Below are 18741 nucleotides of genomic sequence, written 5' to 3'. Positions count from 1 at the left end.
CATCTCCGCAGACCAATCAATAGGACAGGCCTTCTCTGCTGCGTTGGGTAATTCCTCGATCGCATTGGCTGTCTGTACCAATGGTAATTTACACCTTCATGTGGGAATTTTACCGTGTCTCCACCCCTTCGGTGTCCACTACTTCCTGGTTGAAGTGCTTGTACAACTCATTCAATTAGGAGCCTCTCCTCTCCTCAGCCTCTTTATAAGATCGATCCACTCAAGGTGCTTGACAGAAAAAAAAAGGCTTTGGGTATTTTGTTATGCGATTGAGTAGGAAATTGAGGAATGTTGAAATGTTTGGCCATTTGGTATATTTTTAAATTGCTCATCCATGTTTAGTGCTGCAAAATAGCATCTCCCGAGTGCATTTAAACTATATATACATAGTCATGTTTTCAGGAAGCCAATATGATGAAAATTTACTGGTTGTGCATTAGGTCCACTTGACCATAAGTGGATAGAGACAGATTTAATTCCCTGTATTATAGACAACTGCTTTTCGTCAAGTTATTCTGGTGGAGCCAGAATGTTTTCAAACTACTGTCACTAAATAAGATAGGATAGGATGAATACTATGCCAAATTAATACTTTTATATAGCAAAATTAAATCTGCTCAGTATAAAACTGATCAAAAGAGACAGTAATAACATTTATATTCTTTCAAAAAACTATATTGCTGTTCTATTGATCAATAAATCTTGAAAATAATGCATCACTGTTTCAAAAATAAATAAATAAATAGCAATGCAATTCAGCTTTAGGAATTTTCAGGAATAAATTACATTTTTAAAAATACATTAAGACAGTTAAAAAACTTTTGAATGGTAGTGTGAATGTACAAAATGTAAACAAAAAGGTGAGGTGTCATTATGAAAAGTGTATTAATGAAAATGATTTCCTCTTCTTTACAGTCTCTTAGGAATATTTAACTCATATAAATGCATCACAGTTTCCCAAAAACAAACAAACAACAACAACAACAAAAAACAACAACACACAATTCAGCTTTCCCATCCCAGGAATAAATTACATTTTTTAAACACATTTAAAACAGAAGACAGTTAAAACACTTTTTAATGGTATTGTAAATGTACAAAATGTGAAAAAACAACAACAACAAAAACTAGAAATATTATGTCAGACGAGTTTGTGATTATGAAAGTGATTTTCTCTTTCTTTACGGTTTCTTTACAGTCATTTAGGAATATTTAAGTAATTTAAAATGTATCACGGTTTCCAAAAAAAAAAAAAAAAAAAAAAAAAAAAATCAACTTGCCATCACAGGAATAAATTACAATAAATTACATTTTTAAAAATAGAAGGCAGTTAGGCTTTTTAATGGTGGTGTAAATGTACAATTTGTAAATAAATAAATAAAAATGTATAAAATTTTTCTCTGTCTTTACAGTCATTTAGGAATATCAAATGCATCACCCCCCCCCCCCCACACACACACACACATTTTTAAAAATACATTTAAAATAGAAGACAATGTAAATGTATATACATATATTATGAGATTGTTGTAACCACTTATGTAAAATTGTGTCATTATGAAAAGTATAATTATGAAACTGATTTTCTTTAAGTCATTTAAAACGCGCTTTCCAAAAAAAAAAAAAAAAAAAAAAAAAATCAGCTACATAAATACAATTCAGCTTTGCCATCACAGGAATAAATTACATTAAAAAAACTAACAAAAAAAAAACATTTACAACAGAAGAAATGTACAAAATGTAAAAATAAAAATAAAAAAATAGAAGTATTATGTCAAATTGTGTCATTATGAAAAGTATAATTATAACAGTGATTTTCTTGTTTTTTTATGTTTTTTTTACAAACAAAAACAACTACACACAATTCTGCTTTCCCATCACAGAAATAAATTACATTTTTAAAATACATTTAAAACAAGTTAAAAGACTTTTAACTGTATTGTAAATATACAAAATGTAAAAAATATAAAATAAATAAAAAAAAAACTAGCCATTTAAAATGCATCACACTTTCAAAAAAAAGCAAGCAACACAACTCTTTGCCATCACAGAAATAAACTACAATAAAATACATTTTCAAAAATACATTTAAAAAAGAAAACAGTTAAAAGGCTTTTGAAAGGTAGTGTACCTAATATACATAATGTATTTAAAAAACTAGAAATATTATGTCTGAGAGTGTTGTAACTTGACTCATGTATAATTGTACCATTATGAAAAGTGTAATTATGAAAATGATTTCCTCTTCTTTACAGTCTCTTTACAGCCATTTAGGAGCATTTAACTTATATAAATGCATCAAGGTTTCCAAAAAAACAAACAAACAAACAAACAAACAAACAAAAAAAACAACAACACACAATTCAGCTTTCCCATCACAGGAATAAATTACATTTTTTAAATACATTTAAAACAGAAGACAGTCAAAAGACTTTTTAACAGTATTGTAAATGTACAAAATGTAAAAGAAACAACAACAAAAAGTAGAAATATTATGTCAGATGCATTATGTAATTGTTTCATTATGAAAAGTATAATTATAAATGAGATTTTCTTTTTTCTTATATTTTTCTTTTCACAGAAAAAAAATACATTTATAACAGAAAACAGTTAAAGTACTTCTGAATAGTAGCGTTAATGTACAAAACATAAAAAAAAGAAATATCATGTCTGAGATTGTTGTAACTTGTATAATATAATGTGTCATTATGATAAGTGTAATTATGAAAGTGACTAACACACAAAGTTTAATTGTTCATGTTTTATGTATTTTTTCCAACTCATTTGGTGTTTTAGATAATATTTGTTCTATTTTCTCTACTAGTTAAAAAACTGAATTAAAATGATTAAAATGAAATAGGTTAAACCACTAAAACTTTAATGTACACAGCTTAGGGACAACTTGTAGTTTTCAAAATGATTGATTATATGTGATAAACAGAACAAAAAAGTACTGTGATAGTTATAGATCTAGCAAAAAAAAAGAAGTTAAAACCAACCATAAATACAGTAAGACATCCATTTAAACTCTTTACAGTTTGTGGATGCAAAATGTCCCTTTTTCTTTTGTCGTTCACAAGGTGCCTGGAGGAATTAGATGTTTGTGTTATTGTCAGTGTTTGAAAGCTTTGTTCTCTAGCTAACGTCATGGCTAAAGCCATACTGAATTGTTCTTATATTCACCAATGCTTACAAGATTTCCTGGTGACATTATGAGGATTTAGCTGGGATGCTTGTTTAATAACGAGGTGAGGTGAAATGGTTTGTGTGTTTGTGTAGGTGATTGTGCTTGTATGTGCATGCATGTGTGTGTGTTAGCATTGACAGGATTACCATAAACCTGCTTGCGTGAAAGATGGGATATTAAGACAGCGCTGCCGTCGACTCTTAATGGGCCAGCGTGGGAGTGTTGATCCCCAGGCTCAGTAATCTCTCCCAAGACCTATTTATTACCAAAGAAAATCTGCTGTAGCATTCATATCCGCTACTTCCCCGAGATTACACATATCAATCACAAGAACAACGTATTACGACCCCTGCAACAAGATGCATCCGTACTCAGAGCGATCATGTATCAGCTGTCGCCTGTCGGGAGTGTTTATCAACTTTGTCTGCCACAAAAAGCCAACAAGGCCTGACCTGCTGACCTAAAAAAAAATGACAAAACAGGTTGGTTGGCTTTAAGTGCCTGAGTAAGTAAAATACTAAAATGAATTTATGTTTTGTAACACTGCAATTCTAATAATATCATGGGGGAAATAGCCTATAGATATTCATTTTAATCTCATGATAAATCTACAGACAGCATGTGTTTAAAAAAAACAGCTTTTGAAAAAGTTAAAAAATCACTTTAATAATAATGTCACATCCCAGAACTCTGGTCTGCATTTTTGTAGTTTATAAAAGATGTATTTCATTCCCAACATTTCTTCATACAAGCATGCCTACTATATACTAACTAGACCATTTCAAATCCCTAAGCGGCCTGCATGTGTTTTGTAGTACCACATGAGGGCGTTAAGCACTGCTGATGAATCATTCTAGGAGAGGCAAACGGGTTCAAGGCAAAGGTAAACTTCATTTTGAGGGAGAACTTTTTAAATAATATTTTGAATCGTTTGGTTTCTCATTAGCAGAATAAGTAGCCATTTATGCTGCATCCAAAGGCATTTCGACACAGTAGTCATGTGTATGTGGCTGATTTCTCAGTGTTGTTGTGTGATGAGATTACACTTGCAGGATAGCAGTTCCCACGCGATTTTATCAACTCACCGAAACGTTATTTAGCTCTATTTTGAGTCAACCCGACTCACATGTCGACGGGAGGTTTGTGGTGTAACACGAGTCTTGTATTTCGTAGTGTTGGGCCATATTTTGTACACAATTATCCCTTTAAAATTGCTAGTGGCCTGTCACCTAATAAGATACGTACGAGCAGTAGTAATTAAGATAGCTTAATATTTCACCTACCTGACTGGAAATGATGAGAACAAACAAATGTTCTCATGATTGCCCTGGAAATCCTGGTTAAGTGTGGCTAACCACAAACACATTTTGTTCCTCATAAGACATTTTTTTGCACTTTTCTCTTTGATTTGTTATACTTTTGGCAGTCTCCCTGCTGAAAAAAACAGCTAAAACCTGGTTGGCTGGTATTAGCTGGTTTTAGCTGGTCTCCCAGCCTGGCCAGGCTGGTCAGGCTGGTTTTAGCTGGTGGTTTTCCAGCCTGACCAGCTAAGACCAGCATGGCCAGGCTGGAAAAATGGCCAAAACCCCTCTAAAACCAGCCTGGCGACCAGCTATGACCAGCTAAAACCAGGCTGGTTGACCAGCTAAAACCAGCCAACCAGCTTAGGCTGGTTTTAGCTGTTTTTTTCACCAGGGTATAGTACTCCAAATGTTTTTCCCGGTCCGACAGATTAGTACAGCTCAAAACATGACAGTAATTGACCTTTTTCAGCAATAATCAGCAAAATATACAAGTTTCATTCGGTTCAGTGGCATTGTTTATGTTCAGTGTCGCCAATATGGCCGACTGATCACTACTTTTCCATTTTGGCTTTATGTTTATACAGGTCAGAGTTATATTTAAGAGAAAAGTATGTGTTTCTTACATAATTTAAGGTATAAAGGCAAATTTTGACAAAGAATGACTAAACCCCCGCTGAAAAAAAAAAAACAGCTAAAACCAGCCTAGGCATTTTGGTTGGTCTTAGCTGGTTTAAGCTGGAAGTAGTGGGTTTTAGCTGGTGGTCTCTCAGCATGATCAGCTAAGACCAGCCTGACCAGCCTGGGAAAGTGGCCAAAACCCCTCCGCTGGTTGCCTGCTGACCAGCTATGAGCAGCTAAAATCAGCCAACCAGCCTAGGCTGGTTTTAGCTGTTTTTTTCACCAGGGATTGTTTATGTTCAGTGCTGTCAATATGGCCGATTGATGACTACCTAGAAGAGTAAGTCCATTTTGGCTTTATGTTTATACAGGTCAGAGTTATATTTAAGAGAAAGGTAATACTTGTGTTTCTTACATAATTTAAGGTATAAAGGCAAAATTTGACAAAGAATGACTGAACCCCTGCTGAAAAAAAACAGCTAAAACCAGCCTAGGCTTGTTGGCTGGTCTTAGCTGGTTTAAGATGGAAGACTGGTCTCCCAGCCTGGCCAGGCTGGTTTTAGCTGGTGGTCTCCCAGCCTGATCAGCTAAGACCAGCCTGACCAGCCTGGCCACACTGGGAAAGTGGCCAAAACCCCTCTAAAACCAGCCTGCTGACCAGCTAAATCTAGGCTGGTTGACCAGCTAAAACCAGCCAAAACCAGCCAACCAGCCTACGTTTCAGCTGTTTTTTTCAGCAGGGACTAAAGACAGCATAAGCACAGTTATGAAAAAAATTGAGTTCATATGCTCAGGCAACAAATGAGACAACTATTTTCCTTATAGATTATCATTTTTTTAAAGAGTAAAAATATTCTCACTTTAGCAGACATAATTCTTAAACTCAAAACTGCCATTCTTAAATCCTGTGCATAATTTCCAGGCCAGTTTTTTTTAAAAATATGAAACACTTCAAAGAAAAACAAAAGTTAAATATAAATAAATAAATAAATAAATACCAATGAATGAATCTAAAAGTACCATACTATGAGTACAAACTGTAATATTTTAGACATAATGTCAAATTTTCACGGTATAAATTGGCACTTCATACAAGAAACTGTATGCCTTTAAACATTTTGGCATGATGATCACTCACACAAGGATGGTCACATTTGGGAGTCTGTGGCATCTAAAAAATGTAAAATGTAAGTGAAAAGTAGACGTTATGTTCTAATGTAACCAGATCAAATGCGAGTTTGCTAAAATAACGATATAAAATGTTATTGGGATATTATTTACCATTATCGAATAAACCATGCGGCCTAAGTGACGTCATTACAAAGAGAAAGTTGTTATATGTTGATTTCATGTTAATTTCTTAAGTTTATTAATATCTGTGATATTGAAAAACCATTGCACCCAGCTATCGGTATAACCTCCCACATGGGCACGAGCAGTTGAAACTTTAGACCCCCAGCAGCCCCTCCGCCACCCACTCCACACAGACCGCTTGCACAAGAGAAGCCTTTGAGTCTCTGCCGCCTGAGATGCTCCCTCCGTTTCATCTGCCCCGCTCATCACTTTACCTTTCATCTTCCGTCTGCCCAGGGGGCAAACACTGGCCCTTTGTCTGCATGTCGGGGGGCTGGGGTGAAGGATGTATGGGTCTGCTATTTCTGTGTCCCTTACAGTATCAGTCTGTCTGAGAGGCAGGTGAATGACAGGTCTGAGAGTGGCCTCACGTGAGCCTATAGTCTAGTCGTACAGTGAATTTAGCATGCCAGAACATCAATGTTTAGCAAAGTCTTGCGAAGGTGTTTGCGCAGTTTGTGTACTGTCTTAATACAGAAAGATGTTGAAGCATCTGTTTTCTGAGGTGGATTTGTGGTTTGTAATAATGGCTTTTTTTGGTTTTCGCACTCTTTCAAGAACAGTACTTGTACTCTAGCCGTGGCTCATCATCACACTCCATTACTTTGTTTGTCTTAGCGAGGATATGCTTGGCTAATTGTGTAATAATAGCACTAACTGTGGGCCTCATAATCCTGCGACTGGACTTTAGCGTGTTTAATGGGAAGAGCCTCTAATTAGGGGATTTTTACAACGCTTAGCAAACGTTACACTTGTTCTCAAACAAACACAGACACAACAATGCATAGCTAATGTTGGCTTTGGTGTGAGGAAACAGCATACTGCACTGTTGGTAACGTTACACTAATATTGTGAGGTGGTCTTGGTGACATTAGGAAATTGTAAACATATAAGGAGTTTGAGATCACACAGTTAGTCTGTGATGTAAATGGATTGTTCATCCACAAAGGCAAATTCTGTAGTCGTTTATGGTTGTTTTAAAGCTCTATGACCTTCTCTTTACTTTATAATGCCTAAAAAGAAATTGAGTTTTTTTTTCAGGCCTGGAAAAGTAGGATCTTCCAATGATTCAGTCAAACCGGTTCACAAATCAGACTGAATGATTCATTAGTGAACTGGTCTAAATTATAAAGGTTTTTAAAAACCTGTTTCCAAAAATAATTGATGGCTTGAAAGATCATGGAAAATTCCTGTTAATTGATTTATACAAAAGTGTGGGAATCATTAAGAATGCTACCCTTTTCTAAGAAATGAAAGCGTGACCAACTCCTAAGCTCCTTAAGCACCCTTAAAGTACCATAATTTTCAACTTATCATTCAGTGGGTTAGTATGTTTTTATTTTGTTTTTTGTTTTTTTAAATAAAGAAATTAGTTTTACAACTCTTTTCAACTTATTGTAAGACTGTTTTCAACTGATTTTTTTTAAAGGATCATGTGACACTAGCCCCTTTCACACAAACAGTCTTTACTGTAAGATGTTTTTTCTAGGACAATCAGAACATTCTTCGCATTTACTCGATATGGTCTCGATATTATCGTGGTCACATGACGATATGAAACCATATAAGTCTTAGGAATAACAGTAGTACAAAATTGTTACTATTATTATTCTATTCTAATTCATTCGACTTCTTAAACACCAGTGTGAATGTAATTTAGACTGAGGCAGTATACCACAAATAAAAAAAGGGTTGAATCAAGTTCAGGTACAAGTCAATTAACTTTTTTTTTTAGGAACATGGATTGGAGCTCTTTATTTTAAACTCTCAAAATGTAATATATATATATATATATATATATATATATGTATATATATATATATATATATATATATATATATATATATAATTGCATCGTTGACTTCATATCGCAATATTATTACATGTATTATTGTATTGTGAGATTTTGATATTGTTACATCCCTACCTCCACGCTATTTACGGATTTCAAAGAAATTTCAAAAGTTGCATAATACGATTTCTCTGGGCCAAAAGCTGCTGCATGAATGTGAACTTTTGACAATGAAAACATCAACAAAAACACTGACGCGAATACTCCTCATTCACTGCAAAAAATGCTTTTCTTACTTGTTTCTAGCCAAAATATCTAAAAAGTATTAAATCAAGAATGATTTTCTAGACGAGTAAAAATTATCTTCTTGTTTTTAGAAAAAAACAAGTCAAAATTAAGTGAGTTTTTGCTTAGAATTTCAAACAGAAAACAAGATTATTTTTCTTACCCCATTGGCAGATTATTTTGCTTGTTTCAAGCAAAAGCACACTTCATTTTGACTTGTTTTTTCTAAAAACAAGAATAATTTTTACTCTTCTAGAAAATCCTTCTTGATTTAAGAATTTTTAGATATTTTGGCTGGAAACAAGACAAAAATCTAAGTAAGAAAAGCATTTTTTGCAGCATTTCTAGTAAATGATGCCACAGAATTTACCAGTATTTTGAAACTGCTGTGTGAATGGTGCTTTACTGGTGAAAAGATGCAACATCATAGCCTATGTAAAGCATTTTTGTATTTACTGGTAAAGTTGTTCCGGCAATTTACTGATATTACTGTGTGAAAGGAGCTGTTTTTTTTTAAGAAATGCAGCTTTGGTTAGTGTAATTTCTTGGTGACTTCTTCCAAAACTCCAACCTTTTATACAGTAGTGTATATAGGTCATCATCTACCTAATGTTCTGATGTTATGCAGATTGTTTGTGCAATAAACAGACTGAAATTTTAAGTCATTAAGTCATTACTGAAAATCTCCTTCATGATATCAAACAGGTTTGAAATAGTGTAAAAGGGTGAGCAAATAATGACTGAATATTAAACCATCCCTTTGATTTGAAAAGGTTCTGCTTAGTTAAAAATACATACATTAATTTAATTTTACTTTCCTAAGTAAACATAACCAAGTATTATTAGTTTGGTCTTGGTTTGTAGAGACAAATAAACTGTTCTGAATAACTTACAGACTCCTCATGCCTTGGCACTTAAAAACAAGACAGGCAGTAAGAGAGCAGGCGTGGGGCAACAGTTTGGTCTGGGCCAGGCTCAGTAGTAAGATAAGGACAGAGGGATGTTGTCTTGTTCAGTCTGTTATCTCTGACAGCAGCGCCCTGATCCTTACAGTCAATATAGAGGGAAAGCAGGAAAATGTTGACTCTGCCTCGTCCATCACTCATGCTGGGGAGACCATTGTTACCCGTGATATGTCTGCCATGCTGCTGATGGTGGATATCAAACCTGCCTGTTTTTCCTCTCTAGTGCATTCTATTTTATGTAGCATGTAGTCATGCCATGGCTATTCTTTGGCTTCTCCTGTGCTTTTGTTGTTAGCGGTACATTTTTGAATCCACTAGAGGGCAGCAAATAAACACATTTTAGAGTCATAGAAACACAAAACATTCATTTATATTATTATTTAGTTAATTTTGTATTTTATCTAGGCCATTTTAGAGGCATGAATGATCTTGTTCAACCTCTAAGGAGATCTGTTTTGTTGTGGTTTGTTTACATATGAATGCAATCTATGTAGGTGCTTGCGTTGAGCAAATGTGATTATGCTCCCTTTTTACTTTCTTTCTTTCTTTCTCTTCTTTTCTTTTCTTTCTATCATCCTCTCTCTGTCTTATAAAGAAAAGGTAGAGTATGATGGCCCGAGGCAGCTGTGACTCACCTGTGCAAACAGGGGGTTGGAAAGACTGGTTTTAAATCCGCCAAATCCACCGTATTCTGTAACTGACTGCCAGCTTTAGATTCTCCTTTAATTAACCACAAATTTTAGTATTTAAGAACTTTGTCTGTGCCATTCACGATGCTAAATGTTCCTACTTTTAATTACAGACAGTTCTGAGCTCTTCAGAAGAGGAGGACGAGTAATGTTTTGACTCACTAGGAGTTAAAGTACAACTGCAGAGAGAGAAAACACCATTACAGGTTAGTATAATCCCTGTGTCAATCATGTCACAGTTGACTTTATGTCAGGACATAAAGACATGTCATTCAGCTTTCCTTTTTTGTGGTCCGCGGAACATCTCTCTTTACTGTGAATGTAAACATCCCAAGAGTGCAAATTAACCTTATCGCTCTTCCTAATAACTCCTAGTGTAAATACTGAAACCATCCTGAATATGAAAATACTTGTGTGTTTCTTCATCTAACAGGATGTTAGACCACAGACATGTTTTTCTTTTTTTTTAATTTATGTCATTCACATAAATTAGTCATTCATCTGCACTATTAACATTTTTATACCCAATGTTGTCAAAAATGATTCAAATCTGACAGCTAATTCCATAATATCTATCTGTTTTACAGTATACATGTAACTTCTGCTGTAGCGTGAAGCCTCAAGGCAAATATATTTGACTAAGTCGCTTTCTCACACTCACAAAAGTATATTTAACATCCTTGTTAAACCAACATGGTGCAGCTGCTTTTGTCTAGGATCATTTTAGCTTACATTAGATTTGCAAACTATCTACCTCAGTCTACCCTGAATACCAGTGTTGGCTTTGTTATGAAACGATTCAATATTGCTTTGTTTATTGAAGTAAACCTGAAATAGGATATACAGGAAGGATATACAGTCTAACTAAGATGTATTCAGACACATCCAACATTTCTCACATTATCAGTTTATTCGCTATAGTTTCGAAAATGGTTATAAAATGTGACAAGAACTCCGAGTTGAACTGAACAAATTCATCTTGATAATGTTAGGTAACTTTGATAGAAAGGTCAACCAAAAATTGAGACAACTGTTAGTATGACAATATTTACACAGCTATTATTACCTTGTTGACCAGGTACCAAGCAATGCTTAATTTTATTTAGTCTGTTGTTTAAAAAGGTCAAATTAACAATCAAAGAAAAAACACTTAAGCAAGACATGTCAGGTCAAAGTGTCCCACATTTTACTGGTAGTCCACTGTTTTTTGGGTATAATATGTCAAAGTTTACTTTATTTTACTATCCTCACATAAATTAACAATAGTGTCCAGCACCCACTAGTAAAAAAAATATCAAAAATATCTGGTGTTACGCAATCAGATTACTTTTTCAAGAAACCAGTAAAGTAACGGATTACTTTTTGATTTACAAGAAAATATCTGAGTTACTTTTTGTTTCCTTTATGTATTTAATCCCATTTTATTAACCAATGTCTTTGCTGCTGATCTTTGTTGATCCAATTCAACCATACTAATGAGCAAAACTTACATAAACTTACAAAACAAAACATAATTAACTATCATTTGTGCTTCACTGTTGAACTTCCTTTTTCTACAGTTCCACTTTACAGACGTGAATTTACTTTTCCTTCAGCCTTAGGCTTATTCATTTCATTTTGGTGTGAAGGGGCTTTTACATTTGCTAAAAATCTAAGTTTTATATTAAAAACAAACAAGCAAGCCCTGCCCAGATTTAAAAAGTAACACAAAAGTAATGTAACATACTTTCCATAAAAGTAACTAAGTAATGTAATTAGTTACCTTTTTAGGGAGTAACGCAATATTGTAATCAGTGTTGGCATTAAGTAATGCAAGTTAGGTAATATTAAGTAACTAGTAAAGTAACACATTACTTTTTAATTGACAAGAAAATATAGGTTACTTTTTCCCCCCATTTATTGATTAAAAGATCTCCTGACCCCATGTTGAGAGAAACTGCAAGATGTTACTTAAGTTTTAGAATAAATGTGAAGATGCATTAATTCATCTCACTCACTAAAAAAACCAATACAATATTCCTCAAAATGAATAAAAACTGTGAAATCAATGCAAACTTGCAAGAATTAAATATGTTAAATAATAAAAATATCCTTTATGTATTTAATCCCATTTTATTAAAGGAGTAGTTTACTTTCAGAACAAAAATTTACAGATAATGTACTCACCCTCTTGTCATCCAAGATGTTCATGTCTTTCTTTCTTCAGTCGTAAGGAAATTGTTTTTTGAGGAAAACATTTCAGGATTTCTCTCCATATAATGGACTTCTATGGTGCCCCCGAGTTTGAACTTGCAAAATGCAGCTTCAAAGGGCTCTAAACGATCACAGCCGAGGAAAGAAGGGTCTTATCTAGCAAAACAATCGGTTATTTTCTAAAAAAAAAATTACAATTTATATACTGTTTAACCTCAAATGCTCGTCTCGTCTAGCTCTGTGTGTACTCTGTGTAGAGATTAAAAAGTATATAAATTGTTAATGTTTTTAGAAAATAACTGATGGTTTCGCTAGATAAAACCCTTCTTCCTCTGCTGGGATCATTTAAAGCTCTTTGAAGCTGCATTTGAACTGCATTTTGCAAGTTCAAACTCGGGGGCACCATAGAAGTCCATTATATGGAGAGAAATCTTGAAATATTTTCCTCAAAAAACATAATTTCTTTACAACTGAAGAAAGAAAGACACATCTTGGATGACAAGGGGGTGAGTACATTATCTGTAAATTTTTGTTCTGAAAGTGAACTACTCCTTTAACTGATGTATTTGCTGCCGACCTTCGATTATTATTATTTTATTTTTTTTATTGCTGAAGAGTTAACATTTTTTTCTTCTGCGGTCTACTGTACAGACGTGAATTTACTTTTCTCTAAGCCTGAGGCTTTTGGTGTGAAAAGGTTTTTACATTTGCCAAAAATAGAACTTTTTATATTGGAAACAAACAAGCAAGCCCTGCCCAGATTTAAAAAGTAACACAAAAGTAACGTAACGCGTTACTTTCCACAAAAAGTAACTAAGTAATGTAATTAGTTACTTTTTTAGGGAGTAACTCAATATTGTAATGCATTACTTACATTAAAAGTAACTTTCCCCAACACTGATTGTAATGCATTACTTTTAAAAGCAGGTGTCTGATCATTTTTGGTTTGATTGTAAATATTAGATTAGATGAAGAACTTAAAATCGTAATGAAAATTAGAAAGTTTGAAAGTCAATCTAAATATTAATACATACTATAAATAACACTGCTGAATACTCTCATGGCTATATTTGTACCATAAAGACACTGGTGGCACAAAAGGATGTTGCCAATTCAACATGCACCAGCTGGCATTCGTTCAAGAGTGGCTCCTGCGCGAGGATGTTTATTCTTAGACGTGCTCTTTAAAGTCTTTCTATATCCTCTGTCAAAAAAGACGGCAACCTGGCCCTCCCCCAGCCTGCCTGTGTGCACGGAGGATTTTGATGTGGTGTCAGACAATGGGCGATTTAGAGATTTCCTGTTTCAGAGTGTCGTATGATTTGTCCTGAGGCAGTGATGTTTAAGAAACCTTTTGTTGCAGAATAGGACCAGTGGAAACTATACTTCCCAAAGGTCCTTTATGTCACCTGTTGAATACTGGGATTGCGAGGCATTGTGCGGTGATTTACACAGGTAACGTTGGCTCCAGTGACCCCGGCTTGACATGCGCAGAGTTAACAGCGTATTTGATATGGCTGGCTTTTTGCTCCTACCAGATCTTTCTGTCAGGAGAGGAGGCTTTGTGGCGGACAATGGCTTTTGTTGGCGGACACAAAGAAGAGGTTTCAAACATCTATTCACATTTCCACTGTGATTATGGCACATGGATGTATAATTTCATTGGGAGAGGAACATGTCTGGCGTTCAACTCTAAAAATGATTTCAGTTGCCTACAGTGCTTATTCGCGGAGGTGATATGTGTGGTTTGGTCCAGGTGTGAGATGGATTATTATATTTTGGAGCTCAGGCATTCTGTTTACTTCCTGCATGTCAAGTCCAGCACTCCTGCATGAGAGCGTGAGACATGGCGACAGGTAAACAGGACTGACAGGGAGGATGTAGCTCATGTGCAATGTGTTTTTGCATGTCCCAGCCTGGAAATGCTTGTTCTATGGAATAAATGTTCAAGACCTAATAAGCGTGTGTGTGTGTGTGTGTGTGTGTGTGTGTGTGTGTGTGTGTGTGTGTGTGTGATGAAGTGCGTGTGGGGACTATGGGGGGGGGGGGGGGGGAATCGGGATGGAAGGCCAGAAAATGTGTGTGAACAAGAGAGAGGAGTGACAGAGAAAGAGAAGAAAGAGATCGAGACAAAAGAGAGAACTGGCTTATTGAGAGAACATCAAACGGCTCTCTTGAGGCTCTCCTCCTGCAGGACAGGTTTTGCTCATCTGCCACTTCCATTGAGAACAAGAAGGGCCAAAACCACATCCACATCATTGTTCCTTTACTTTCTCTGCTCGGCTTTTATCACGGCATCTGTAAAAACAAAGATAAAGTTTATTGCTTCGCTGTACCATTTAAGTCAGCTTACACTTCTCACATTGAAATCATCACTGAGTCATTTCCGTTCATGAGAGATGTTGAATAAACAGATTATCTATATTGTGGATACATTCTATTTAAACTACTTAGAGGGATCATTTATCTAAAAAAATTCTGACATCATCTACACACCTTTGTTGATTAAAACATGGATTATTGTTCACATTCTGTGGAACGCAAAAGAAGTAGTTTAGCAGAATGCACAAGCTGTTCATTTCCATTCAGCAAAAGTATATGAGGGCCTGTAGATGGCTGATAAGTCTCCAAAAAGCACCATGAAGTTATTTAGATTCTATATTTCAAGTGTTCTGAAGTTGAACAACAGCTTCATTTTAGAAAAAAGTTGGACCAAGTTGTTTTTCACTGACAATCATACACACAAATATGGGTTTTGATTGACATGAGAGTGCGTAAATGGTATACATGTATATAATTTCAGCATAAACTACTTCACTTACGCCCCCTTTTTTTTTACTTTTAAATCACTAAGTTGGGTTGGTAAAATTTTAAATGTTTTTGTAGTCTCTTATGTTAACCAAGGCTGAATTTATTATGAATTTATTTTTAAAATAATTGTTTTAAAATGTAATGTATTCCTGAGAGGTTTTTTTTTTTCAAAATCTTTTGGAACATTTGTTTTTACTGTCACTTTTGATCAATTTAAAATGGGCATAGTTCACCTAAAAATGTAAATTCTGTCATCGTTTACTTATTCTGATGTTGTTCTAAACCTGTATGGCTTTCCTATAGACTTTAATTACTAACATTCTTCAAAAAATATATTCTCTTTAAAACATTAGTTCACTTCCAGAGGAATTTTTCCTGATAATTTACTCCATCCAAAATGTTGATGTCTTTCTTCTTGCACTCAAAGAAATTAGGGTTTTTGAGGGAAACATTTCAGGATTTTTTTCTAGTGGACTTCAATGGGAACCAATGGGTTGAAGGTCCAAATTGCAGTTTCAACGCGGCTTCAAAGGGCTCTACCTGATCCCAGCCGAGGAATAAGGGTCTTATCTAGCAAAACGATTGGCCATTTTCTTGATGTTCTATTGTGATTTTAATTCATTTTTATGTACAGCACTTTGAATTACCATTGTGTATGAAATGTGCTATATAAATAAACTTGCCTTGCCTTGCCTTGCCTTGCCTTTCTAAAACAAAATTAAAATTATACTTTTAACCACAAATGCTTGTCTTGCACTAGCTCTGCAATGCGCATCTTTACTCATTTCGTAATCATGTTGGAAAAGCCACGCATGGTTAGTTCTTTGTTTGTCAGAAAACTCCATTTCAATTTCTCCTCCAACTTCAAAATAGTCCGAACTTTGTTGTTTTACCTTTTTTGTAAAGGGCGTTTGACTTTCTTTGCATGCTCACTTTGTAATCACTGGGTTGGTCTACGTCACACATGACCTTTCTAGCGTGACTATGTAATGCATGAGGTCAAGCTAGTGCAAGACAAGCATTTGTGGTTAAAATGTATATACATTTTTTTTTTGTCACTAGATAGGACCCTTATTCCTCGGCTGGGATTGTGTAGAGCCCTTTGAAGCTGCATTGAAACTGCAGTTTGGACCTTCAACCCGTTGATCACCATTAAAGTCCAATATATGGAGAAAAATCCTAAAATATTTTCTTTAAAACCTTAATTTCAACTGAAGAAAGAAAGACATCAACATCTTGGATGACATGGGGGTGAGTAAATGATCAGGAAATATTTATTCTGGAAGTGAACTAATCCTTTAATACTTACTTGCTGAATATACCAATTCATTGAAGAACTTTTAAAAGGCAGTGTACATTATGTGTACATTAATATATTCAGGTCAGCGTTATATATCTTTGACATGGGAGTTCTTTCATTGTTTGAGCGTGGCTGGAGGCCTTTCAAACTTCCTTCTAGATTAGTCTTTCCTCTGTCTATAAATCCCACTAAGCCTTTTGCTCTTCAGAGACAAGATGATGAATCCAGGCCAGTAATCTGAGCCCACTATGTCTGTAAATATGTTTCAGTCAGGACCCATGATCATGCCTTAAACGGGACATTTTCAGCGGGTCCACATCTTGGTGCCCTCTGGGTTTGTAAAAAACAATAAGGGCTTAAAGCTGAAGTTAGAGTGTATCAGACACCTAGCGTGGAACTGTCAAAAAGGAGCGTGTAAGTGAACAACACTAGATAAGGATCAGATATGAGGGAACCAGGATTGGCACTTTCAGCATGTAGATACTTGTCAAAGAAAAAATGCTAAATCTCCTTGCTTTTAGGGGATCCTCGGAGGAGATACCAAGTACTACTGCACGCTGTTTTCCCTTTCACTCTTAAGCAATCTAATTTTACTTCATTGGTAATGTACTGCATTCTGGCACCTCAAGAGTTTTGGTGTATGTATACATTTGACAGATGCTGTTATCAAAAGATTCTGCAAATGTATTTTTGTAATAGTTCACCCAAAAAAATTAAATTCTGTCAATTATTACTCCCCCTCATGTCATTCCAAACCTGTAAGACTTTCATTCATCTTCGGAACACAAATTAATATATTTTTGATGAAATCCGAGTGCTTTTTGATGTAGAAGTGAACGCGTGTCGAAGACTGACAGGGAAGAGAAGAAATTTTGAATAAAGTTGTTTTTGTTTTCTTTGCACACTGAAAGTATTCTAGTAGCTGATGTCACATGGACTATTCTAATAATGTCCTTACTACCTTTCAGGGCCTTGAACGTGTCAGTTGCGTTGCTGTCTATGCAGGGTCAGTAAGCTCTCGGATTTCAGCAGAAATATCTTAATTTGTGTTCTGAAGATGAACAAAAGTCTTACGGTTTTGAAACGACATGATGGTAAGTAATTAATGACAAGAATTTTTATTTTTGGGTGCACTATCCCTTTAAGAATTATGATTTTAGCGATGCTGATTCAGTGATGTATGCATTATTTAAGCTATAGAAATGTGTTCTTTGTTGCTCTAGTTTCTTGGAACTTAAAGTCCTGTTTTAAAATAGTAATTATAAAGAATTCAGACAAGATAATACATCGAAACCTGAAGCGTTACCAGAACTAGGTGTGTGAAAGTTATTCAACATTAAAAAAAAAAAAATACCAAAGTAGATTCTGCTTATTGCATAACAGTATTATATAATAGGACTTGTCAAAGCAGTTAAAGTGTTTTTAAAACCTTATAAGCTATAAAGAATGCAAATTGGTCATGTTGCCAAAACGCAACAATAATGTAAGCACATGACTTGCATATCTCACTGCTATTAATAAAGGGATATATTTCATCATAAATCTACTAAGTAATATAAGTTGTGGGATTTTTTTTTTAATGGCGCTTAAGCTAATGCACTTTTATTTTTATTTCTTTGTTTGTTGTTGGTTTCATGCCAGAATTAAACTGGGCGAAGGTGCCTGCAGGTTTGTTTGTACTGTAACACAGTGCAAGAAACAGTCTGTTCTTCTTTTAAGCCTTTTTTCTAGGAATATTTACACACTCAAAAATATTAGGCCTAATATTAAAGATTTCTGTATTTTATTCAACAAATATTTCGATTTTTCAGCACTTTTGTGTATTTGAACCCTTTCCAGCAAACACTGTATCATTTTGAGATCCATCTTTTCGCACTGAGGACAACTGAGGGACTTACTGAAATTCTCACTGATGCTCCAGAAGGAAAAACAATGCATTAAGAGCCAGAGGGTGAAAACTTTTGAACAGATTTAAGATGTGTACATTTTTCTTATTTTGCCTACATATCTTTTTTTCTTTTTTTTTCCCTTTAACATGTTTCCCAGAAGACAAAATAAGTAAATTTCACCCTGATCTTTAAATTCAAAACCTTTTCACCCCCGGGGTCTTAATGCATTGTGTTTTCTTCTGAAGCATCAGTGAGTGTTTGAACCTTCTGTAATAGTTGCATATGAGTCCCTCAGTTGTCCTTACTGTGAAAAGATGGATCTCAAAATCATATAGTCATGGTTTGAAAGGGTTCA

This window comes from Garra rufa, chromosome 10 (assembly GCF_049309525.1).
Source record: "Garra rufa chromosome 10, GarRuf1.0, whole genome shotgun sequence".
NCBI classification, from domain to species: domain Eukaryota; kingdom Metazoa; phylum Chordata; class Actinopteri; order Cypriniformes; family Cyprinidae; genus Garra; species Garra rufa.
This window is presented reverse-complemented; position numbering follows the sequence as displayed.